The sequence below is a fragment of the Moschus berezovskii genome, chromosome 4 (assembly GCF_049115385.1).
Source record: "Moschus berezovskii isolate FMDL1 chromosome 4, NW_MosBer_1.0, whole genome shotgun sequence".
In the NCBI taxonomy this organism is placed as follows: Eukaryota; Metazoa; Chordata; class Mammalia; order Artiodactyla; family Moschidae; genus Moschus; species Moschus berezovskii.
Window position 1 is genome coordinate 96,203,031 of NC_142463.1, and position 25,974 is coordinate 96,229,004.

General features: G+C 48.2%; 1 protein-coding gene across 7 annotated transcripts in view; it reads right to left on the reverse strand.

Annotated features, from left to right (window-relative positions):
• Positions 1 to 25,974, reverse strand: part of IGSF3 (immunoglobulin superfamily member 3) — a 127,197-nt gene that overhangs the window by 74,686 nt on the left and 26,537 nt on the right. The window contains exon 3 of one of the 7 annotated variants that reach the window (XM_088835613.1): positions 12,987 to 13,200. The exons of the other annotated variants lie outside the window; for them this stretch is intronic. The gene's annotated coding sequence lies outside the window, so the exon portion shown is untranslated. The remainder of the gene's footprint in view (positions 1 to 12,986; positions 13,201 to 25,974) is intronic. 7 annotated transcript variants of the gene reach the window in all.

Below are 25,974 nucleotides of genomic sequence, written 5' to 3' on the forward strand. Positions count from 1 at the left end.
CTCTCTGAAGTCAAAGGAGGAGAAAGGGTTTGGAAGTAGAGTTTAATCACCGGTGGCCCAAGATTTAATCAATCATGCCTATGTAGTAACAACACACACTGCTCCCACTGCTCTGCATAAAAACCCTAAATGACAGGATGAGGAGAACTTCCAGGTCAAAGTGCTGGGAGGTGGCACACCTGGAGAGCTACTCCCTCAGACCTGCCCTTTGCACTTAATAGAGCTGACACATGTGACTAACAGGAAATGCAGAAACAATGGAGTGTGAGTTTCAAAACTAGGTCATAAAAAGACCTTGGGATTTCTGCCTCGCTCTATGGGCTCACATATCCCGAGGAAAGCCAAATGCCATGTCACAAAGACACCAAAGCAGGCCTATGACCAGGTCCACATGAAGCCTAGTGCCAACAACCAGCCATGTAACTAAGCCACCTTGGAACCGCCTCCTCCAGCCCCAGTCAAGATTTCAGTGACTGCAGCTTCAGATGACATCCTGACTACACCCTCCCTGCGAGCAACAGAGCCAAAGCTAAGATGCTCCTGAATTCCTGATCCACAGAAACCGCAGGAGAGAATAATGCTTCCTATTGTTTTCCACTCTGGGTTTTTTGTTTGTTTTTGCTTTAAGAATTATATTCACAATTGCAGTAACTACTGGTTCAGCAGAACACAGTTTCTCCAATCAAGATTTTTATTTTAGGACAATTTTTTTAGAGCAGTTTTACATTTACAAAGAAGTGAGAAGAATGCTCTGTTCCTTTAAGTTTTGAGGTAATTTTTTTTTGTACCCACATATGAATGATAAAGACACCAATGGGTCTTAAAATGGAATGAAAAATTATATCACATGAACTTGTGTGTGTTCTTCCAGAAAAGAGTTCCATAAACTTCAAGAGATTCTAGGATTCACGATCCAGAAAAAAAGAAAAAGATTAAGAATCATTGCTTTAGACAATAAATAGTGGAAAAGGCTGGGTCCTTTCAGATTAGTTTGGACAGTTTCTAGGCACATAAACACATGATATAGCTTAACTAGTTTTTCAATATACGGCTCATTCATGTTTGCTCCCACTTTTTCCTTTGTGCTGCATCCTAGACAACCTGGCTAGGGGCAGTATGATTCAGGAGTTAGTGAGCAGGGAGGGGCGGCTGCTGTGCCTGTGAAAGTCAGCTTCTCATGCATTTTTGGAACATGCCTGGGCTGAGACACTCACATCTCTAAGCACAGGATCTAATGCCTAATTCAAGACACGTAAGTGAGCGTGTCAAAGTGTCAGAAGGATCTAGCTCACCATCCCACATCTATTCCAGCTGTGACCTGTATAATCCTCAGAGCTCAATCAGCAGACAGCTTTTGCAAATTCTACATGTGACTCGGCCACATAAGGACACTTCTTTATCTGTAAAATGGGAATAATGTAACACAACATATATCCATCTCAGAGGTAATCCTAGAGATCAAATACTACTGTGAAAGTCATCAAATGAATATTTAAAAATTTCTTCTTGGTTCTATCTACATGAGATAGGTACCAACCCAAAATCAGGAAAAGCTTTTCTAAGTACAAAACCATTAAAGAGAACATTAATGTTTGAATTTCAGTTAAAAATGCAAAACTGCACAGGCAGTAAATTTATGTTAAAAAAAAAATACTGTACTTAGAAAAATGACCAAGCAAAACATTGGTACTGGGCTGAATCTGAGTGGTGAATGATTTCCCCCCCATCTCTTTTCCTTTTCTCTATTTTACCATTTTTTAAAAATAAGCAAGTATGTGTTTTAAAATGAAGGTTAATGACAAAGATGATAAGCACTCTAGTATGTAAGGCAGTATCCTAACTTCTCTGTATACATCATCTTATTTGATCCTTACAACAAATAAATGAGTTCATTTAACTTTGCTAATCTACTCAATGTCTCTTGGCCTTAATTATCTATTTTTTATTTTTTATCTTTTCAAATAGGCTTCTCTTACCGAAGAGTGCAGGCTTTAGAGCAGGCGGGCTCACTCACCCAGCAGCAATGTGGGCTCTTAGTTCCCTGACCAGGGATCGAATCTGCATCCCCTGTATTGGAAGGCAGATTCTTAACCACTGGACCATCAGTGAAGTCCTCCAAGGGGGATTTCATTATAGACAAATTTACCAGGTGAGGAAAGGGTCTTGGAAGTTAAATCACTTTCTCCATGACAAAAGAACAGGATTAATGGTTTTCTGAGTCTGTGGTTCATACTGAACATGCCTCATGAATATCAGTGATAAGTGATGACAATCCACCCACTTAGCTTCCTTGCCAACTCGGTCCTGAAGACTGTGATGGGGTATCTGCAGGGTCTCAGGTTAAAAAGGCCAAACGGACCAACCATGGAGTGGAGACCAAGCTTCCCAAGGGCCTCACAGAACAGAAAGGCTCCCAAGACAGCAGTGAGGAAGCCCACTCCAATGACAAGGCTGGGGATTCCCACTTTCCGGCCTTCAGCCAAGGGAGGATAAGAAGGGGCACGAGCTAAAAAGCATCTTCCTTTGATCCATTTCTGGACAGGGGACAGACAGACACAGAGCCTGGCCCTTACCAACAAGAGTCAGCACTTGCTGGGCCCTGATTACGGAAAGTGAGCTATATGTATTAATTTTAATGCTCACAGCAACCCTATCGGTGCATCCTCTTCGGGCCTCACCATATAGAATCAGAACCTGAGGCAGGAGTTGCGGTGGGGAAGGGGTTCGTGAAGGCAGGCTGCAGACACCTACACTACAAAAAACACCTTAACAAGGATGGTCAATGTCACTGCCCTCCAAGGGTGGCCTGACCAAGGTCCAAACATAGCGGAGCCACAGAGCCAGGATGGCTCACAGTTCAGCTTCCCTAGACCACCAGACCTGCATCCGGGTCCTTACTTTCATCAAAACATCCCTTGAAGCAGCCATCAACACCCACGTGATATGTGCAGTGGCACAATCCAGCAGCAGACCTGAAGAATGGAGCTACTTCTGGAATCTTCTCTGCCCCTGATCTCTCCAGCATAGGCAGTAGCTGTGAGACCCTGGCTGGTTACTTAACCTCTCTGTGCCTCAGCACCCTCACCTCTAAAGTAATATATTCTTCATAATGTTGCTGAAGGCATAAATGATTTAGTCCACTTAAGAAACTTAGAGTCTGGCCCATCGTAAGCACTCAATATGCATTCAACCTGCGTCTGGAGTAGTAACAGTAGCGTGCGCTAAGTCGCTTCAGACGTGTCAGACTCTGTGCGACTCCATGGACCGTAGCCCGCCACGCTCCTCTGTCCCTGGGGATTCTCCAGGCAAGAATACTGGAATGGGTTGCCATGCCCTCTTCTGGGGTAGCAACCCAACCCAGAGATCAAAACAGTGCCTCTTACATCTCCTGCGTTGGCAGGCCAGTTCTTTACCTCTAGCGCCACCTGGGAAGCCCCAGTAGCAATAGCAGCCAGTGATACTAGCTCTTGGCTGTGAACTAAGCTCTCCCACAACACCACCATAGGATCTATTATCCAAACACACGCATGCGTGCCAAGTCGCTTCAGTAGTCTCCGACTCTGCAACCCCATGGACCACAGCCTGCCAGGCTCCTCTGTCCATGGGATTCTCTAGGCAAGAATTCTGGAGTGGGTTGCTGTGCCCTCTTCCAGGGGATCTTCCCGACTCAGGGATGGAATCCACTTCTCTTATTTCTCCTGCACTGGCAAGCAGGTTCTTTACCACTAGCACCACCTGGCAAGCCCTATCCAAACACAGCAGTAACAATATCTCCTGTCCCACATGCTCTTCTGCAGCAAGACCAACAGAGGAAGCTTATCCCTTTCCCTTTGAATCTGGGCAGGTTTGTGACCTGGTGTGACTTTCAAGGCGAGGTCATAAAAAGCGATGTGGCTTCCACTCTGCAACCTGAGTCCATCATGGAAGAAGTCCTGCGGCTGCCATGCTGTGAGGGAGTCCAAAGCCCAGAAAGAGGCCATGGGGAGGGTACTCCAGTCCAGAGTCCCAGCAGAGCTCACAATCAACAGCCAGCACCACCAGCTAGGCAAGTGCAGGAACAATACTTCAAGGTGCCAGGCCTGAGCTGTGAGCCACTGTGATCCCATCCTCGGGATCCTTTCAGCCGAGGCTCTAGACACTATAGAGCAGAGAGAAGTCACTCCTGCTGTGTCTGCCCAAATTTTCAACCCACAGACTCTGTGAGCATAATAAAGTGATTACTTTAAGTCACTGAGTTTTGGAACAATGTGTTACATGGCAAAGATAGCTAGAACTCTGCTACATTTTCAGCGGACACTTTCTGAATACCTATTACAAGAAGTAGACTAGCATGGAGACTGCGAAGGAGAGATGAATAAGACACAGTTTTATCCTAAGCTGACAAAAGAAAATAAATAAATAAACACTTTAAAAACAAACAAAAAACATAACTCCCCAAAGAAATACACGTTACTAATTAATACTATACAACAGGATGCGATGACAGTGAGGTGCAAAGTACAAGGTTAAGATCTCTCAAAAGGAGAGAAAGTAAGGCCAAAAAGGTTTTACAGATGTATTAACATGGGTCTTGAAGCAAGCAAGGAGAGGTACACGCCATGTGAAAACACCGCAGTATGTCCCAGAATTAGCAGAGGCATGCCAAGGTCTCTTGTGTCGTGTGACTGTGGGGCACCCCAGAGCCCAATGGGGAAAGGCACTGAAAGGCACACTCATAAAGTCAAACCCCTCCACTGGGACAGAGGAAGCTGGGAAGAGGGAAGCAGGAGACGGATCAGATTTGTGTTTCTGAATCATCAGCCAAGTGGCAGGCGGAGGACAGAGCAGAGGGCAAGACTGGAAGCAGGGAGACCAAATTAAGAATCAGGTGAGGCGAGATGAGGGCCTGACCTGGTGTTAAGTTCAAGGACAAAACTATCATTTATTTCTTCGTTCTTTTTTTAACTGAAATCCCCAATGGTACCTAAAAGAGAAGTTCTGGAGACAATGATGAATAAACGTTAAATTATTGATGCCACTTCTAAAGTGTGACTACCAGCTCCAGAACAAAGAGGGCTGCAAACGCAATGAATCACTTCATCCCAAACCAACTTTGATCTCCGTGACATACACACAGCTGAGTCACTAGGCTGCCTCACATCCCAGAACGTTTAGCTAATAAGCCCCTGGTAGTTTGAGCTTTTGTCTAATTCACTCACTGCTAAATGCTGAAGCTACCACCTTACAGGACTGCTAAACCATGACTTCACAAGTTTTTTAAACATTCTAATACTTACTTGATTTAGGTCATACATGAATGGTCTAGTGGTTTGCCCTACTTTCTTCAATTTAAGTCTGAATTTGGCAATAAGGAGTTCATGATCTGAGCCACAGTCAGCTCCTGGTCTTGTTTTTGCTAACTGTATAGAGCTTCTCCATCTTTGGCTGCAAAGAATATAATCAATCTGATTTCGGTGTTGACCATCTGGTGATGTCCATGTGTAGAGTCTTCTCTTGTGTTGTTGGAAGAGGGTGTTTGCTATGACCAGTGCGTTCTCTTGGCAAAACTCTATTAGCCTTTGCCCTGCTTCATTTCGTGCTCCAAGGCCAAATTTGCCTGTTACTCCAGGTGATTCTTGACTTCCTACTTTTGCATTCCAGTCCCCTATAATGAAAAGGACATCTTTTTTGGGTGTTAGTTCTAAAAGGTCTTGTAGGTCTTCATAAAACCGTTCAACTTCGGCTTCTTCAGCATTACTGGTTGGGGCACAGACTTGGATTACTGTAATACTGAATGGTTGGGCTGGAAGAAGCACAAGCTGGAATCAAGATGCCGGGAGAAATATCAATAACCTCAGATATGCAGATGATACCACCCTTATGGCAGAAAGTGAAGAGGAACTAAAAAGCCTCTTGATGAAAGTGAAAGAAAAGAGTGAAAAGTTTGGCTTGAACCTCAACATTCAGAAAACAAAGATCATGGCATCTGGTCCCATCACTTCATGGGAAATAGATGGGGAAACAGTGGAAACAGTGTCAGACTTTATTTTTGGGGGCTCCAAAATCACTGCAGATGCTGATTGCAGCCAGGAAATTAAAAGACACTTACTCCTTGGAAGGAAAGTTATGACCAACCTAGATAGTATATTAAAAAGCAGAGACATTACTTTGCCAACCAAGGTCCGTCTAGTCAAGGCTATGGTTTTTCCCGTGGTCATGTATGGATGTGAGAGTTTGACTGTGAAGAAAGCTGAGCGCCAAAGAATTGATGCTTTTGAACTGTGGTGCTGAAGAAGACTCTTGAGAGTCCCTTGGACTGCAAGGAGATCCAACCAGTCCATCCTAAAGGAGATCAACCCTGGGTGTTCACTGGAAGGACTGATGCTAAAGCTGAAACTCCAATACTTTGGCCACCTCAGGCGATGAGTTGACTCACTCGAAAAGACTCTGATGCTGGGAGGGACTGGGGGTGGGAGGAGACGGGGACGACAGAGAATGAGATGGCTGGATGGCATCACCGACTCGATGGACATGAGTTTGAGTGAACTCCGGGAGTTGGTGATGGACAGGGAGGCCTGGCATGCTGTAATTCATGGGGTCGCAAAGAGTCGGACACGACTGAGCGACTGAACTGAACTAAACTGAACTGAATACTTACTTGATTTAGACAAAACTTAAAAATTTTAGTTACAATGTAACAAACCTTTAATCTCTTCAGATTACCAGATCTAACCCTGTTTTCCCTTCTTTTTCCCAGAGGTTGGTATTGCTAAGAATTAGAAACGGATCACTTCTGACTTTTTAAAAAAATACTTAATAAAAATATATATAAAACCATTGAAAATATACACTATTGTTCAGTTTTTTACATAAACACCATCATTCCATACAGAGATGTTCCTTAGTTTTCCTCAGCATTTTTGAGATTGAGTGGAATTCTGGGTCTTCTTTTATATAGCTGTATATAGTATACATTGGAGAAGGCAATGGCAACCCACTCCAGTGTTCTTGCCTGGAGAATCCCAGGGATGGGGGAGCCTGGTGGGCTGCCGTCTATGGGGTCACACGGAGTCAGACACGAGCAGCAGCAGTAGCGGCCGGCTCCTCTATCCTTGAGTGTTTAACCAACAGGGAAGACATGGGTACTTCCAGGACGGCTCTTTCATCCCACGGCGTGGCTGGCATGAGGACCAGCCCACACCTCCCTGCTCCTCCACCCGGGCCCTCCTCTCCTGTCACTCACCTCTTGCCAATGCCCTCCACTCCTTCCCTAAAAGGCAGGGATAATGCTCCAGAGTCTTACCCACCCCACAGTATTCTTCACCTGTATCACCCCTTACCCCAACCTAAGGATGGCATGGAAACAACATCTGGAAGGACAGGCAGTAGCCCTGTAACCCTGCCAACCATGCCCATGGCTATGAGACAGATCCTCTCCCAGTTCCATCACGGTTCAAGGAAACAAACCCAATGGAAAATGGTTATAATTGAATACAAGTACCAGCATTTGCCTTCTGCTTTCCGGAGGGGGAAAATATTTAAAAGATGGAATCATATTACTTGCCTGTAAATGCTCTCCCTGTAATTACCCTAGATCTACTGACCACTGTTTCCCTCCATCCGGTCTCAAAGATAACAGAAGTGGGCTGAGTGTCAGGCTAAGTCTTTTTAACAACACGGTGGCCTCTGGCGCAACAGCCCCTGCCAAGTCCAGGGGCCTAGAAGCCATAAGCTTACCGTGAGTTCTAGTAAAGGAGCATCACTCAGAACCAGTGAATGCCTTGGTCCTTCCCACAAGCCTACATCTCCGAACTGTTGCCACTGCTGCTATTGTAGGCTGCATTTCTGGACCAAAGGTGCTTCAGCTGCTCCAGATTCTGAGTCTGACCAAGAGGTGTCTGCTGGGCTTCACAACGGCCTCCTTCCTCGCCGCCACGCCCTCCCCTCACACAGAGCAGAACAATTCCTCCTCAGCTGCCCGAACACTGAGTCCTCCTGCCCTTCCTCCTGGAAGCCGGCAGGTCCCATCAGGAAGAGGACCACTGAGCCCAGGTCCTTCCTGAACCATCTCAATGGGCTTCTTTGGGTAGCATCAGGATGCCTGCTCGCCGGGGCAGCAGAGGGAAGCAGAGGACCTCCCCAGAGGGCTTCCCTGGTGGCATCAGGAATAAGACGTGGCGGGAAGGGATGGCCACCGCATCAGGAAGCTCACATGGGGGTCAGGCTGCCATGTTCCTTGACACACGCCTCGCCTTCTGCCTCCCAGCGCCTGGACTACAAAGCGGGGCCTGTCTCGCTCCCAAGGGGCAACCACGTGTGAACCAGTGGTCTGCAGGGGACCTCACACCAGTTTCCCATTCCTGGCACAATGTGCCCCTGTAAGCCTCCTCATGCGATATATGAATGCTCTTCTCAAGTCCACCCAAGGCCCCTGCCCCAAGCCTTCTCCTCCAGGTCCCCTGGCCTCTCCAGGCTGGAGTCCCTAAACAGTGAGTGAGTGTGTCACCATCTGTGCCGCCCTGGGTGGCGCTCAGCCATGAGAGATTTCTGTAAACCTTACAGATGTGTGAGTCAATGACTCAGCAGGGCACTGCTCCCAGTGTCCACTTCAAGGTTAGGAAAAGCCCTAACAGTTGGTTCCAGAGGTTCCCAAGCAACGTCCCATGGAAAAGGGCAGGCAGCTTTGGGAGCTGGGCTGTCTGCACAAGACAGGAAGGGCAGTGGCTGGGTGGGCAGCAGAGATGACCATCCTCCTGAACCACAACCACCTCCGACACATGTGGGCCGCCCTGTTAGGATAATCACAGGGAGCTGAGCCCATTCAACTAGCTCGAGTGTGTCAGGGGAGGAAGGTGGAGCGGGGGTTACCATGCAGAGTGGAGGTTCAGAGAGAGTATGATCACAGCACAGCTAAGCCTTGGAGGACCCAGGACTGAAAAACTTGTGTGACCCAGGCCCCATCCTCAGGACAGCTCCACTCCACACTTCAAGGAGGTGCTTCCTATCCTTGGCCTCGGTTTCTAGGCTCCAAAAACAGAGCCTACAGGTACCTACTGTTGCTGCTGCACTCACCGGCAGCTCCCCACTATGCCTCTCGATGCAAATCCCCCAGCAGCAACCTCAATGGCCGATCAACTCTTAACCAGCCCTCCCAAACTGTAGATTTGAGCATCAGTCATGACATACTGGCTTCCCAGGTGGCACCAGTGGTAAAGAACCTGCCTGCCAATACAGGAGATGCAAGAGAAGCGGGTTCGATCCCTGGGTCAGGAAGATCCCCTAGAGGAGGGCATGGCAACCCACTCCAGTATTCTTGCCTGGAGAACCCCACGGACAGAAGGGCTTGGCAGGCTACAGTCTATGGAGCCATAAAGAGCCGGACACAACTGAAGCAACTGTGCAACATGCACGTGCGCATGACACAGACTTTCATCCCACCCAGGTCCGCTAGGCTTGACCAGATACAATCTGCACTCCATAACCTGGCATATAACTACTCAGAGCTGCAAGGTCCATGCAGGGAGGGGAACACCCTCTGCTTTAAGTGTGGATAGTCGGGCACCCTGAAATGCATCTAGCACACGAAGAAAACACTGACATCAACACTCAACTGAAAATTCATAGTTAACTGCATTGACACGGCTTCTGGGGATTCCCTCTCCACCCCCCCCACCTGTTACACAGAATATCAATGTGTGGCCCCGCCTCCTATCTCAGCTTTAACTTTCCTTGGTGGTGGTTCAGTCACTAGCTCTTTGCCCTCCTCTGTGGGCAGCCCTGGGGTTGCATATTTTTCCCAATTCAATTAGAGGAACACGATTTGAGCAGGACTGTGAACAGGTGGTGGGCAGTGAGCCCTACTTGTTCTTAATGGGGGCACAGATGCACAAGACAGAACCATGACAGTGGAGATTAATTCTGTAAAAGCCCTGAACAAAGAACTGAGGAAAAGGAACCTAGACACATTACTGGAATGTGCAGGCAGAGTGCAAGACCCTTCCAGAAGGAGGCAGATGAATGGAGCAACACACCCTGGGCCATTCCCAGAAGCTGGGACAGGCCCACGTAGAGACTGGGATAATTACAGCACTTCCCCGTGTGCTGAAATATTATGCAGCCATTAAAAGTCACAGAGAAAAATAATGATGGATGTCAACACTGTTGAAGGCTCATTACTAAGTTACAGGAGGAAAAGGCTCTAAAAAGGTTTGAAAGTATTTTTGTTAAAGAAAAACACCCCCCACACTCCCACACACATGGGTGGGGAAAGTTCTGAGCTGACACACAGGAAAATGCAAGAAGGCAAGAGGGTAACCAATGACTGTTTTCTCTGCACTTGGTGGGGTTTTCTAACCATTCTGTGTTCTGCATGGATTACGCTTATAATGAGGACAAATGGTCCTAAGTCATCTCTCATATCACCTTCCTCCTCATTGTCCAAGAAAGCAGGCGAGAGGGGTGAACATTTTAATGCAGACGGGCCAGAAATCTGTGTAAGTTGTGGGGTGCGGTAGGGTTGAGGGTTGCTGTAAAATAGGGAAGGGGTTGAGATAGAAATTAATGCCAAAATGAGCTGGGGCCAAACTGGCCGAGTGGCCCAGCAGGTGTGTGATGTGTCACATGGTTAATCAGTTGCCTTCTATTTGAGCTATGTTCTGCTCAAGGGTCTGGTTGAACAGGTTTGACCTCATCTCCTTTTTTCTAAAAGTGTTTAGTCACTTCCCTAAAACTCCTTACTTTCCAAGTTATTAAACTTTCCATTTCAGGTTAATCTCTCTAACGTTATCTCTTCTGTTTCTTCCAACTAGATGCCTCTGTGCAGCATTAACAGATACCATGAGCCTTGATGACAAATTTATCCTTCCAGGGTACAAAGAATGCACCTGAGTGACAGACAGTTGGAGAAATCCTGAGAAAGAAGTTCAGGCATTAACATTCAGGCAGCCATTGTTACACAGGGCTGTTTCTTAATCCCTACTGAACGCAGCAGATGCACCATCCAAGGCCCTGGAGAAACTTGGGAGGAACAAGATCTGGGTTCTGAAGATCTGCTGAAAGTGATGTGAACATGTTAGTCGCTCAGTCGTGTCTGACTCTTTGCAACCCGGTGGACTGTAGCCTGCCAGGCTCCTCTGTCCATGGAATTCTCCAGGCAAGAATACTGGAGTGGGTAGCCATTTCCTCCTCCAGGGGATCTTCCCGACCCAGAGACTGAACCTGAGTCTCCTGCACTGCAGACAGATTTCTTTACTGTCTGAGCCACCAGGGAAGCCCAAACACTTGCTGAGGCCCCCACAAAGTAAGGAGGGCTCACACACCTTTGCCCTGTGGTGGCAAACCGAGCCCTCTTTCTATAAGGAGCCCTGGGCACACTCTCCAAATAGGGACAAGATGAGAAGCCCGCTCTGAGAGGAGACAGAAATACAAGGTAAGGATGAGACTCGTCCTGAAACTGAGGCTTCCTCCCCACTGTCAACAGAAGTGGACAAGAAGGAATGAGCCCCTACTCAGCTCCAGGCACTCACCAAATGTGCCCCACACCAACTTTTTTTCCACGTATCAGCTCATTTCAACTTCACAGCCAGTTCATGAGAGAAGTGTACTATCTCCATTTCACAGAGAAGACAAGCAAACTGAGGCTCAAAGAAATTTGCTGTCAGTGGATGCAGAGCCAGCTTTCTTATTCATTCCACAAATATGGATGGTGCTCTTCTTTTCCGGGCACTGTGCAGACCCAAACCCCCAGTCTAGGAGCGGGAGACAGATGCGTACACACAGGCTGCAATATGCTCAAGGGGCTGTCAAGGACACTTGGAGGACACGGGAGAAGGGTCCCTTCTAACCAGGGGAAGTCAGGAAAGGCTTCAGAGAAGGAGTTCCCTTGAGTCAGGTTTTAATTAAAAGGAGTGGGCATCCCTGCTGGGTGAGGGCAGAAGGACATATCGCAGGACCTCAGCACAGAGCAGCCTGCATTGTGTGCAGACCTCCAGGAGAGAGCCGGAGGGGGCAGAGTGATGCAGCAGTTGCTAGCTGACAGGTGGGGAGGAAACTGAGGGGCAAAGGAAGCCCAAGAGGAAGCAGCAGAAAGGGGTGGATCAGGTGTGGCTGGATGCCATGCTAAAGAGACTTTGGCCCATGGACCATAGGCAATGGGGAGGGGTGTAAATAAGAGAAAATCAATCAATCTATCTTCTGAATCATGTCTCAGGAAGATGGTCCTGGCGAAGATTCCAGCAGTGATCCAGATGAGAGCTGCTGATGTCCCAGCTAGAGCAGAGCACAGGGAGTGGAGGGAGGTGGTCTGGCAGGAAAAATTCTAAGGAAATGACGTCAGGAGTCAAGAGTGCACGAGGATGTCTAGGGCGCCATCCAGAACAACCCCTGTAATCTTAGGCACTGGTGGGTATGCAGAATGGGGACAGAGGAGGCTTGGAGGGAAGTGGATGATGTCACTGTTGGACAGAGAATTTATCCCTGGGCCCATCCAGCTCTCCAGACCACCCCATCATGTACAGTTAGAAATCATCTCCTCCAGCCAGCCCCTGGCAGGACAGGGGGAGCGGAGACCTGTCACAAAGCTGATGGATGGCGAGCACTCAGACGGGAGGGGCCTCTTAGGCCATAATAAGCCAGCGATCAATTGGAGAAAGTCGCCAGAAGACAGTGAATTCCGGGCTGCTCCCAAATACTTGGCATTCCATCCTCAACGTCTCCATCGGCTGCAGACCCCACAGCTCCCAAAGGGGCATCATCACCAGAAAGGTCAAGATGTAGCAGAAGTCAACAAGGGCAGAGCCTGTTCCTGGAAAGCAGTCAAGGACTCTAGACTCACGCAACCTAATCAAGGAAGATTGACGGAGAGAGGAAAGACAACCAACATTCAAAACAGAAAGCCATCCCAGTAACGTAGGCTCTGATGATACAGCCGTGAAGGTTATCACTTGGCTAGAGCTGCACATGGGAAAAAATGAGAAAACGCTGACCATCCCCAAAGGTCTCCAGCTCACCTGGTGCTGATAACCGGAGTAAGCAGTGCCTTTTGCGGTGGCCAGATGAGACTAGGATCTGGCGTGGTGGTGGGCAGGGGCTGTCAGCATCTCTTAGCACAGCAGACTGTCATTGCACAGTGACACATCCCCCAGGACTGAAACAGTGTCTCAGAAGCCACTTGCAAGATCACTGTAGAATAACTAACCACACAACGTGACAAGCGAGGAGCCCCTGCAGGTGGAGAGGAGAACAAACCCGGAAGGCAACAAATGGGCATGTGGATGCTGAAGGATTAGTTTTTAATCCTGCCCAGCAATCCTTTTCGGCCATATATTTCTGTTTTCCCAAAGTTAGGAAAGACTTTAAAGGAAATCCATCCTCCAGGGAGGGAAGAGAGATGGTACTCATTAATGCAGAGCCATCCTTGTCTGACACGATTAACTCGCCAGACCTGCAGAGCCCAGAGAACAGGCCCCACTGCATGGGGGAGGTGGGGGGGATTTGGAGAGCAAAGGACCTACATAAATCCTATTTCCATAGAACCTCCAAGCAAATCCAGAAAAAATAAAAGCTACAGTGAGTAACAGGTGAGGCAACAGACAGAAAGGGGCTTTGAGCAAGTTCTAACTCCTGGAGGGTAGGGACTGTGCTATTAGGGTGTTTATAGAATATTTGATTCACTTGTTAAGGCAAAATTCCAGAAGTATGAGGCCCTGGGGGAGGGGAGCATTTCTTCACTGCAGTTCCCCTTGACAGGCTCATTGTAAAGTAATGAATTTTGTGGACACTCAGAGAGAAAAAATAGCCTCAAACACTCCGGATCGATGCTGCGCACTGCAGAGAGACAGCCTTGGGTTTCTATCAGCTGCATCTCAGCCCTGTACAGAGTTCAGTGGTAATCTGTCCCTTTGAAAGTAGGCTAAGGAGAAGTCAGCCCCAGGCCTGCACACAGCACCAAACGTCTCCACGCTCAAATCAGCTGGAATACCCCAGGTTCAAGCATTTTTGTCCAGAACTGGGCCAGGAACTCCCCACTGCCTGCTCCAGGGAACTGAGAGGTCTCAGCAAGTGACCATCCCCACCAGAAGTACAGCACAGTTGGTCTGGGTTTTTATGTGTGTTTTGTGGGGCAAGGTGAGCAAATTTAGATAATATTTTAGTTTCTTCTCTAGTGCTAAATTCCCTGTATGCAGAAAAAATATTTTTTCATTTTAAGCCCAAACAAACAAACAAAACACAAAAGGGAAAACACCTAGACAATCCCAAACGTCCCTTTTCAGACTGAGTAATTTTATAATACAAAAATCCAAAACCTCAGGACCCCCCTAATTATATATTTTCCCCCTTTCAAGAAATTTTACATGTAAATGATAGAACAGAACGAAATATCTGAATCACCATCTTACGAGTAAAAGAACACTTAGAAACCACACAAAGCAGAAATGAAGCCACCATGAAAAGAATCTGGCTTAAATTAGAAGCAACATTTAAAATTATAGGTTCAGAAAAGCCTGAACAAAATTCAGGGCTGAGGTCAGCCCTGAGTCTGCAGGCCCTGACTTCCTGTGAAGGTGGAGGGATTGGTCTGGAGAGGAGGTGCCGGCTCGTGAAGCGTCGCCCTCTCTATCCCATCCCTTGCTATGGAGGCCGAAATGGACGCCAGGGAGCAGAAGTCTGCAGTCAGCATCACAGCAGCAACTCAGAGACAATAGTTTCTGAAGAATACCTATGAAACCAGTTACAGCTATGGTTTTTCCACTAGTCATGTACAGATGTGAGAGCTGGACCACAAAGAAAGCTGAGTGTCGAAGAATTGATGTTTTTGAACTGTGGTGCTGTAGAAAGACTCTTGAAGAGTCCCTTGGACTGCAAGGAAATCAAACCAGTCAATCCTAAAGGAAATCAGTCCTGAATATTCATTGGAAGGACTGATGCTGATGCTGATGCTGAAGCTCCAATACTTTTGCCACCTGATGCGAAGAGCCGACTCATTAGAAAAGACCCTGATGCTGGGAAAGATTAAGGGCAGGAGGAGAAGAGGGTGACAGAGGATGAGGTGGTTGGATGGCACCAACAACTTAATGCACATGAGTTTGAGCAAACTCAGGGAGGTGGTCAAGGACAGGGAAGCCTGGCATGCTGCAGTCCATGGGGTCACAAAGAGTCAGACACAACTGAGCGATTGAACAATATGAAACCTAACATCAGTGACCTCAGTGGGGGTGGGATGAGAAGCAGACTATTTTCATAAGCCATCCTTTTTAATTAATTGGGTGGTTGTGTTACCTATTCAAAAATAAATGAATAAAAATGCACGCCATACAAATAAAATAGGAAAACAATTTTTTAGAAAGACAACGATAATTTAAAACTTGTCCTAATGAAATGTCATTTCGAAAGCTAAGGGGGAAAATGGGGCAAAGGGAGGAGAATGCAGAGGGTTGGAGCTAGTGAAGAAAACAACTGATAAGCGAGAGCCATATGTCCTGGCCAAACCCACCACTCTCCTGTCCTCACCGTTCATATCTGCCTTGGAGTCCCCACAGCAAGCCCAGCTGTGCGCCCAAAACATCTGGTTCTCCTCCTCCACCCCTGCCCACATCTCCTCTGTCACTGGCTGCATCCCCTCCTGCCCCCTGCCCAGAGACTCAGGTTGCCCACCCAGGTTGTGCCCCTCACTCCCCTCTGCTCGTCATCACACTCTCAGGCAGTTCATCTGTTCTGGGAACACTTGGGCTCAGGTGTTATTTCCCAAAGCTGTCTGCAACACGATCTCCCATCCCACCAGCTCTGCTTACATGACTTCGACACTGCTCCCATAAAGAGATGGGATCTGTGTTTCTTCCCCTTGAATCTGGCTGTGCTTATGACTGTGGCTTATGACTGCACCCCCTGGAGAAGGAAATGGCTACCCACTCCAGTATTCTCGGCTGGAAAATTTCATGGACAGAGAGGCCTGGCGGGCTGCAGTCCAGGGGGTCCCAAAGAGTCAGACACGACTGAGCATGTACACACGCACGTGTGACTGTGGCAGTAGGGACCCTCTGTGACCTCATCTGGAGCTCTGAGAGCCACATGAGCAGCCTGACTGCTGAGCACCCCGTCTTCAGGATCCCAAGCTAGCGCCCAGGAGTGACTCCATAAAAACAATTAGATGGTGGCCCTGCCATTCCAGGTCAACACTGGCCCAGTCCCAACCACTGGCTGACCTCCACCCCATGAAAGAACCAAGACTCAGCCACCAGCCAACCCCTTCCTGGAGTCCTGAGCTACAGACAATTCCTGAAAGAGAATAAAATAACTTTTAAGACACTGAGATTTGGGATGACTGATTACAAAGCACTAGATAACTGATAACCTACCTCTAACAGCGTAATCCCAAAGACCCATCTCAAACTCACTTTATGTTCCCACTTCTCACTGATTCTAAGGCACTGAGCTTGACTGAGCCCTGGAGCTTCCAGTTCCCGAAACTTGTTTAAATAAATTCATTGTCTCTGCCCATAACATCTATTCCTCCAAAACTGTCCCAATGATGTCTGCCTTCCTAAATCCTCTTCCTGGCATTGAGGAGGCCAGGCTCTCCTCCTCTCCTTGCTTAGTTTCAGCCCCACTCATGGAAGTGTCCCTAAACTCTGTATCCACAGGAGCTCTTAGACCCCACAGTTCCTCGCCTCTCTGCACTCACGTCTACATCCAGAGTCCCAGGCCTTTATCCAGGGCTGCATCAGCCACCCCTCATCCTTCCCACCTCCCCACACACAGGGCAGGAAGGACTATTTTGTTTGTTTTACACCCATGATCTTCCAGAAAAGACTCCAGGCAGTTTGAGCACCAAGAATTATCCTCCAACACAGGGATGTCCATTCCCTTTGGGGGGAACTGAAGCAGTCGACCCGCAGTGTTCCAAGAATCAAATGAACACCCTCTGGTTATGGGTCCCTGGCCTCCCCCCACCACACGGAGCTGAACTCCCAAGGCTCCTCCTCTGGAATGGCCTTCTCTCACCCCCACACCCTACCAACTCCTGGTCACTCCTGGAGGCCCAGTTCATTTGTCATCTCTGCTGGGAAGCCGTCCTCACCCCCCTGGGCTGTCAGTCACTTTTTCCTGGCATGGTGCCTGCCCAGCACCAATGTTTATCTCTGCACTCACCCACCTCGCAGACTCAGAGCACCTTACATCAGGGCCTTGCCTTAACCCATCTCCCGGTTACTGCTTGTGGGATAAATCTATCGGTTCTTCTCCAGGAACATCCTCTCTGTGCAGCTCCCCTTCTCACAGGGGCTGACATCACCCCGCACACACTGAGGCCTCCCTCAGCCTCTCCTTGAACAAAGCAGGACCCCTCGTGCAGCTGAAAGCCCCACTCCACAGCCACCTGTCCTGGGAAGAATGCCCCATCCCAGGTTTACAACTCCTCCCATGCTCAAAGGCGCCTCTAGAAGCACCTGTTCAGCTGGCCAAGCCTTGGCAGCTTGATCTTCACACACTTCTCAGTCAGCCCTAGTTCCCCTTCAGGCTTCAAGCACATCAGCGGGAGGGCTGGTCACAACTTTCCCCAGCTCAGAACAGTTTTTCCTGCATATGGTTCTTATGCCTGGAGGAAACGCTGCTCTCCAGTAACATTAGTGAAATGGATGGTGATGTTCTTAGCGTCCCAGGTCTTACACTAGAAAAAGCATTAATACTGCTGAATCCCCAGGTTCGAGAATGGTGAGTGTTAATTGCTCAGTCATGTCTGACTCTGCATCCCCATGGACTATAGCCTGCCAAGCTCCTCTGTCCATGATTTCCCAGGCAAGAATACTGGAGTCAGTTGCCATTCTCTTCTCCAGGGGATCTCCCTGACCCAGGGCTCAAACCCAGGTCTCCAGCTTTGCAGGCAGATTCTTTACCATCTAAGCTACCTGAGAAGCCCTTTGAGAATGATGCCTGACCCTTAACAGGAGTTCAAAATTATTAGCTCAATGAACGAAAGAATGACCAGTCAACCAGCTCAGCCCTGACATGAAGAAGCTCTGGTCTGCCAGGCCCCTCCCCACCAGGCACTGAAACCCAAGAGTTTGTACAGCTCCCCTAAGGTCATGAGCAAGCCACTGAGAGAAACTGGAACCCCCGTCTCTTGGCTCCCAGCACATGGCCCTCCTTCTGCCCGAGTGGGTAGCATCCTCGCCACCCACCCCTTCCACATTCCAAAGACAGCGTCTCCACAAGAAGTTCTGGATGGTATCCAGGAGTATTTTTCTTCCTGGCTTTAAAACAAATTGTGACAAATGGCTCTGCAGATCTACTGGGCCATGAAGCCAAGCAGATGGGACTGCAATTCACACTATTAACTTAAATTCCACTTGATGCTAATTTCAAATTAGGGCATTTTATCTAGAAATTATAAAAAGCACTTTGAGGGGGGATGTACTTGTAAATAAATTTGCCAGCAGATTCATTTACAAATCCAGTTGCTCCTGGTCACCCTCAGTGATCACAGATTTTTTTCCCCCTACTCCCCCTTACTCTCCTCCACCAAAAAGACCTGACTCATGTAAACAATGATAGATTCTTGGGGTCCACTGGTCTAACCACCCACCTAAACTTGACTCCTTGTGTCTGCGGACCCTCTCCTGGCAGAGAAACGTCACCACTGACAGCAGCCCAGGCGGGAACGTTCTACTGGAAAGTTCATTACTTTGAACTGCAAGTGGGCTCCAGGATCCTGGACAAGTCCAGTCTATCGCTCATCCATTCAATGGGTAATAACCGAGCACATTCTAGGCACCAGACGCTGAAGCAGGCACTGAGGCTACAAAGACACGCACAGAATAATCCGACCCTCGAGGAGCGCGCCACCGAGAAACTCAAGCTTCCCGAGTCCCAGGCTGAGCGGCTGGCGAGCTGCTGTGCTGGGCACGACATGGACTCGCTCTCCTTCCCTGCTTCCAACAGACAGGCTCCAGCTCACCTCTGTCCCACCAAGGGTGTGGCCCAGAACTTCAGGCCATATCTGACGCGTGGTCTGGCCAGCACAGGGCATGTAGACTACCATACCCCAGTTCTAGACACCACATTTCCTTTAGGTACAGACAAGACAGCTTTGTTTGGTGGCCATATCACACGGGTGATGCCTGTCAGCATCAACCCTCCATCCTTCCCACAGCCTCTCACTCCCAAACTTGGGCTGCTGGATTCAAAACCTTGCAAGTATCTCTGTCCATCCTACCAGGATCCAGACCATCAGCCCAGCTCCTCCTTCATGATTAAGACACACACTTGCTGTCCATTCTTGTTTTAACGTCATGTACGTAACTTTAAATCATTTGGAAGAGTATGATTTGGAATGATTTTAAATCATTTGGAAGAGACCTCTACCTTCATCAAAACAGACTAGAACAATGCAGAAAGGTCGAGGACTGAATCCTCCAACACCTAACCCAGCCAGAGAACTCTGACGATGATGCTTGGGAATATTATTTCCCCACTTTTGTCTTGCCTGTAAGTAGATGACATCACGGTGCCTCTTGCTGGCATCCACAGTAGGTATTATCAATAAATACACCAATTTGATGCCAAATTCTAAGCCATTCCACACCTGGTAGCTCAGACGGTAACGAATCTGGCTGCAATGCAGGAGACCCGGGTTCTATTCCTGGGTCAGGAAGATCCCCTGGAAACAGAAATGGCAACCCACTCTAGTATTCTTGCCTGGAGAATTCCATGGACAGAGGAGCCTGGTGGGCTACAGTCCATGAGGTTGCAAAGAGTCGGACATGACTGAGTGACTAACACTTTCACGCTTCCACACATATTAAAAGCTTAAAAAATGTTCTCATTGCTATCTTCCCTCTTTTCGTGGCTTCCTGCAGAGCAGCTGGTGAGAGATCTCAGCGCCACGCTGCAGCTCACCCGGCCCTCCTCCACCCCTTCACCTGAGCCCTGTCCCTTCCTCGCCAGAACCTCTCCAGTTCCTCCGCCACCATTACCAACCCGATCCACCTGTATTCTCTTCAATCTTAAAGCTCTTTGGCAAGTTTTAAAATCCGTCTCTTTACTGCCATTCTCCCCTCTGCCCCAGTCACTCCACCCAGTAACTCCTGTCACTTAAAGCCCCTGCAGCAGCTTACGGCCATACACATAACGACCCAGCACTTGGCCCATCCCTCCAAGCCCAAACGCCTCCTTTTGGTCCTCAAAGCTTCCAAATTCTGGCCCCTCTCCCCCATCTATCTAACCTGACTCCCACCAGTCCTTCCAAAACTTGCCTTTTCCCCCCAGGTCTGCTATTAGTCACTCACACATGTCTGCTATTTGGTGTTGCTTCCAATGTTTTCCATCTTCCAGTCTAAACAATAAGGGGAAAAGAAAGAGGAAGGAGGAAAGAGAAGAGGAAGAGTGAAAAGAAAGTGAAGAAAAGAAGAAAGCAGAAAAGCCATGACAGCACCACCCTGCCAGGCCGGGCTACAAACGCCTAGCACACAGGACAACACTGAGCCCTGACAACAACAGGAGGCAGCTGCCACCCTCATCCCCATCTGCAGATGAGCGTGGCACTGAGCCGTTAGGTAACCCGCCCGGGGCAGACATGGAGTCTGTATTTGGAACCACTCCACATGCATGATAAGCGTGGGATTAAGTACCGCCCAGACAAGGAGCCAACTGCGCAGGTACTGGGGGAGGCGGGGTCAGTCTAGAGAGTCAGGGAGGGTGTCACACGGAGGTCACCTTGATCTGAGTCTTGGGAAGCAGGAGTCGGGCAGGCAGCCCAGGAACAGGTATGGGGAGGCACTTATGCCATGTGAGAAGCCAGGGCATGTGCAAAGCCAGAGGACAAAGGGTGAGTTCACTGAGAGGGCTCTGGCTGGAAGCAGGGCTGAACGGAGGTGGCTAGTGGGCAGAGATAAAGATAAGGTGAAGGGGCCAGATCTTAAGAGGCCTGTCTAGCTATAGTGGGTGCACGCTCAGTCATATCCAACTCTTGCAACCCCATGGATTGTAGCCTGCCAGGCTCCTCTGTCCATGGCATTTCCCAGGCAAGAATACTGGAGTGGGTTGCCATTTCTTTCTCCAGGGGATCTTCCTGACCAAGGGATCGAAACTGCTCCTGCACGGCAGGCAGACTCTTTACCACTGAGCCACCCAGGAAGCCCCGTGTCTCGCTATAGATGGGCGACATATAGATCCTGTGACACATCAGATCAACCACTTCTCTTCTCATTATCTAAACCCTCCCTCTCCCAAGGCCGGTGAGCCCTACTCCAGCGAAAACCAGGTGTAGAGACAGGCGTTAACCCAGCGCAGGTTTTGCAGGGCTAGTCCACACACAGGCAAGGCAGGATGTCCTCCTCAGCCTCTCTCTCACACTGGCCTCACCTTCCCCAATGAGAAAAAGAAAGTACAATGCAACTGCTTCTTCTGTAAGCTTGTTAAGTCAAATCCTTAGGGCTTCATTAGTTGGCTTTTTCTAACTATCAATAGAAGCATCTGGAAAATACATGGAGTCATGGACTTCTGGAAATCCATTTAATTTAGGGGGCAATCTGTGATCTAGTATCACTAAATGACAAAGGAAATAAGCATTTTCTCAGGCTAGGACAAGTGTGTTTAGCTTCAGTTTAGATGCTGACAACATCAGGTGACACAATGACCGTCTCAGGGTCATCAAATGAGAAACAATTAAATTCAATTTTTGAATGAGGAGTTTTAAAACATATAGAAAATACAGAGAATAATAAATACCTGTACACATCAAAGACTGTCAAATCCTCATATTCTGCCTCACTGGCTTTAGATTTTTCTTTCAAGAAAGAAGGCATCAGAGACACTGATCAAGTCCCTTATTTCAGTCCCTTCCCAATTGTTACCCCCACCAACTCCAGAAATAACATCCTGAACTTGGTATTTATCACTCTCATGCATTTTTATGCTCTTACTATATATGCATGTATCCAAAAACATAGTTTTGGCATGATTTAAAACTTTTTAAAATGGCATCCCACTGTTAGCACTCTTTTGCATCTTTCTTCCTCGGCAAAACATTTTTGAGAGTAATCCTTGTTGACATATGTCACTCTAGTGAATTCATCCTGATTGTGGCAGATCATAGATCACTGTAAGAGTGTTCATCATATGTTTCACAAATTTTAAATTCATTTTTATGCTGATGAACTTTTCAGAGCTTTCCAACATTTCACAGCAGTAAATGTTCTTGTAAATGTTTGTCTAGAGGTATCATCAGTCACAGGAGACTTGGCCCAAATGGCTCTGCAACACGGGTGCACCAATGTCATATTCTCAAGGTCAGTGTTTAAGTATTCTTTCTGTATCGTCCTCAACTGCTGCTATTGTTCATCTATTACACTATCACCAATCTGACAGGGATGAAATGTTATCTCCTTGCTATTCTGCAAATTAATTTTAAATGAGAAAATAATAGGATTGATGCTGAAGCTGAAGCTTTGGCTATCTAATGCAAAGAGCTGACTCATTGGAAAAGACTCTGATGTTGGGAAAGATTGAGAGCAGAAGGAAAAGGGGGCAACAGGGGATGAGATGGTTGGATGCCATCACCGACTCAACGGATATAAGTTTGAGCTAACTCCGGGAGATAGTGAAGGACGGGAAGCCTGGCGTGCTGCAGTTCATGGGGTCACAAAGAGTTGGACATGACAGAGACTGAACAACAACGTAACTAATAAATGCAGCTTAGTGGGCAAAAATTCCCATACAACATATGGGAATAGAATGTGTGATCCTTGGATTTTCTGGAAAATAATACAGGAAGGATAGGGAAGTGAGAGAGGGTACAAATGAAACAAGATTGGCCATAAGCTGGTAATTGCTAGAACTGGGTGATGGGTGTGGGGGGGTTCATTATCCTATTTCTTCCACTTTAGTCTATAATTGAAATTTTCCACAATAAAAAATGAAAATACAGAAAAGCAGTTACAGTATCCAAAGCAAAGAAAATGTGAAGAGGCGCCTCTGTGACAGTGGAAGGAAGGCAGCCTTCAGAAAGGGCAGCGCCTGGAGCTGCAGGGAGCAGAGGACAAAGGGAAGCTGGAGAGGGGCTTTCAATTGCGTTGTGATTGAAGTCAGGAACATTATTTACGAAATTAGTGTTTTTGATGACCCTTCACAAATAATAAAATGTTATTACCTAATAAAATGTTATCATATTTTATTTTGAAGGAAACAACCTTTATTTCAGGTACATGGAAATGTCATTTCCTCCTTCTGATACTTAGAGGTTAAGTGGCAGGACAATTGAGGGTATGGACTTTGGAATCAGAAATACCTATAAAATGTTATCAGATCTTACATGTATGATTGATACAATGAGGACCATTCAAAAATCACTCGAGTTTTTGTTTCACGAAATTCTACTCTGCACTATAGAACACTTGTTTTCATATTCCCAAATCTGTTGTTCAATATGTGAAAACAGGTTAAATGATGTAACGGGTTAAATGATGTGACCTGTTACATCATTTTTTTAAAAAATTTTTAAAGGGAAAAAAATTGGCTTTTAAGTCTAGAATGACTTCAGTAAGGATAAGAGGTCAGACTGCATGTATTTGAGTGCAACTGCAACCATGGTGAATCATATGAGAGCTCTGGATGCCTCCAAGCTGTCAGACCTGAGTCCCCACGCTCAAGGGGCAAGGGGTCCGGGTAAGAGAACTGGTCAGGACGCCTAGGATGTGAAAGATAAACCCCAAAAGAAACACAGAGTGGGATTCTAGACAAAGCAAAATTTGACCAGAGAACTAAAAATTCTTGTCACACAGGAAGAGGCACATTAGCTCAACTGGGTGAAGGAAATGTGGAAAAGGAAAAGTCTCAACCAGAGGTACAGCCCGTGGTTCAGCACCGGGACTCAGGGTATCTGAAGCATCTTGAATGGCAGGAGGTAGCCGTGGCAGGCACGGGGCAGAGGCCCCACTGAAGTGTCATCAATCACAGCACCAACCAGGCCTCGGGAGCTCAGGTTGGCAGGTGTCAGCAGGGGGCCCCCAGGGCCACCTGCCAGCAAGCCCAGGGCAAAACCCGCTTAGCCAAGTCGTTTCCAAGTTCCTCTGCAAGCTGCTGCCTGAAATCATCTCACCTTGGTGTAACCTGTGTCCCCCACATGTCTCTACTCGAAGTCCTCACTCCCCCACTTCTGCCCCTGAAGCAATTATTCACTAACCACAGGGATCTGCCAGCCAGTAGCCAAGGTTGTGGGTCCAGAAAGCACAGTGCAAACAGTGAGGGGGCCGAGGTTGTGGCGCCAGCTCCTCTGCGGAGGCAACGCGCTCCAGAGTCCACCATCCGGTCCCATCCCCTCCTTCACAGAAGAGGAAGCTGAGGTCAACCTGTCCAAGGTCCCATGACCAGTTCCCAACAACAGGGCTTAGTGAAGCCAGATTCCCAGATCAGTGCTCTCACCCCTCCCACAGCACCTCCCTCACCTTTCTTTTTTTCTGGTCACGTGGCATGGGGATCTAGTTCCCCAAACAAGAGTTCCCTGTAGCTCAGAGAGTAAAGAATCTGCCTGCAACCTAGGAGACCTGAGTTCGATCCCTGAGTTGGGAAGATCCTCTGGAGAAAGGAATGGCAACCCACTCTAGTGCTCTTGCCTGGAGAATCCCATGGACAGAGAATCTTGGCAGGCTACAGAGTTGGACATGACCGAGCAACTAACACTACTAATCAGGGATCAAAACGGTGCCCCCTGAAATGGAAGCAAGGAGTTCTAACCACTGGACCACCAGGGAAGTTCTGCATCTCCCCCTTTAAAAGCATCCTCCTGGTGCTGGAATCCTGGCGATGGTTCTGTTCACACCCAGGGTCACTGAGGTCTCATCTGGATGGACACTCGTGGCAAGGCCTTCAGAGGCCTTGACTCGCTCCCCTGCAGTTCTTTGTGTCCTCGACTTCAGGCTGATTGTCAACAGCTCTCTTCTCTTTTGTGAACCTATTCCTGCCAGTCTAAGGGAGCAAGCAGGAAATTCCCAGGCCTGGTGCTCGGACCCTGACCATTCCCAGCAGACATTGCCTGGTGGTAGCCTGCCCCAGGGGCACCCATCCATGCCTGGTCCTCCTGAAGGTGCCAGGAAACGATCAGATCTAAGAAAGGGGAAGGGGAGAGGGCCGAGGCCAAGGCCTTCACACACTCAGGAGGCTTCCCCAAGGGCATCGAAATTCCCAGGCAACAAGGACGCTATTCCTACTCCACTGTGAGGAAGCTGAGAGCTAAGGGGTCAAGGATTTACCCAAGGTCATCAAGTCAGCAGGAGTCAGGGAAAGGGCAACAATCAGGGCTTCCCACTCTGAGGGCAGTGCTCTTTTTGGCCCTGCAGGCAGGTTCACCCGTGGGCTCTGATCTCCCCAGACTTGTGACCCCGATTCCCAAGTGCATGTGCTACGGGACACAGCCACACGTTCTCACTCCGGATATCACTGCTTTAGAAAGGATGACCTGTGCTTCCTTCCACGGAACCCTACCAAGAACATCGTTCAGGAAATGCTGCCACAAATAAAAAAAAAAAGTAACACCCAACCATAGGTCCTCAAACTCCTCTCCATTTCCCCTGGAGGTCACACCAGCACAAACTGCACCTGCCTCTACCATTTACTGGCTTGGTCAAAACCTCAGAACATAACACGAAAACAATCCAGGCCCCTGCAGTCATTGGACACCTGTTCAGGAGCATCCTGAGCGAGCTCCAGTCCTGAGATGCCTGTGAAGTTGCAGTCCCCACACAGCCACCCGGGCCCCAGCAGACCGCCCACCAGCGCTGAGCCTGCCCACAGCTCCCAGTGGCTTCTGCTCCAGCACTGGCCTGGAGCCATCCTCCTGGGGCCTGATGGCCAGGAAAGTGAGCAGCACAGGTGTGGAATGTTCCAGTGTCCATACTGCCAGGGGGTCCCAGTTACAGCAGGGGGAATCCACAGGTGACTCTTAGTTGTTAACCAGGTGAGGTCCAAGGGGAAAGTGAGCAGAGGATGTCCATGAAGCATGGGGCTGTC